Consider the following 851-nt stretch of genomic DNA (forward strand, 5'->3'; position numbering starts at 1 on the left):
ACTACGTGGGAGTCCAGTGATGTAACCATTATGCCATCTGCTGGTCCCAGGATCAACTTATTTAAGACTCAGTAAACATTGAAGACATTTTGAGATTAAAAAAAATTATATATATATAGATAGAGAGAGAGATAGATGGAGGTCTAAAAATGCTCATTGTGTAAAATCAAGATAATGTGTGTTAAGGGAGCTAAGTGAGGAGTGGCAGGAGAATCTGGAACTCTCTCCCAAAAGGATATCACCAATGCTTGGTCAGTCGACATAACAAACTTCGTTGGTCCCATTGTCCAGGCCCCAAGTCACAGTGATAGTGGCCTGGTTAATGGAACAGCGGTGGTGAGATAACAGGTAACCTGCCATGTTGGACTCACAGGGGAAGGTCCTGGTTGGCGTTCTAGTTGGGGTGTGAGGCTTCTTCATTCCTGTGACTTTCCTGTAAACACTGGCTGAACCCATGTGCTTATGATCCAGGCTAAATTGTGGTGTCAAGTTTTGATGAGGGTATCTGTCTGTTTCTCCTCATTATAGAAGAAATAAACTTTAAAAAAAAATGTATCTGGAGCATTATTTTTTGTGACCAGACACAGAACTGCAAAAAGTTTATCAAAAAATAGGAGCTATTCAGTGAGGACTTGGTCTTTCTATTCCCAAACCAGAATTATCACATGGCGTTCCTTTTTTTTTTTTTTTTTTTTTGGTTTAAACAACAGCAAAAATCCCTTGACATTCATTGCTTTTCTTTTCTTTTTTATCTTTTTGGCTAATGTATATATTTTACAGCGTTGATTATCTAAACCCAGGTAGATATGTCTCCCAACTGAGTTTGTGTTTCATTCTTATTCAAATTCTTC

The sequence above is a fragment of the Tupaia chinensis genome, unplaced genomic scaffold (assembly GCF_000334495.1).
Source record: "Tupaia chinensis unplaced genomic scaffold, TupChi_1.0 Scaffold000002_1, whole genome shotgun sequence".
NCBI classification, from domain to species: domain Eukaryota; kingdom Metazoa; phylum Chordata; class Mammalia; order Scandentia; family Tupaiidae; genus Tupaia; species Tupaia belangeri.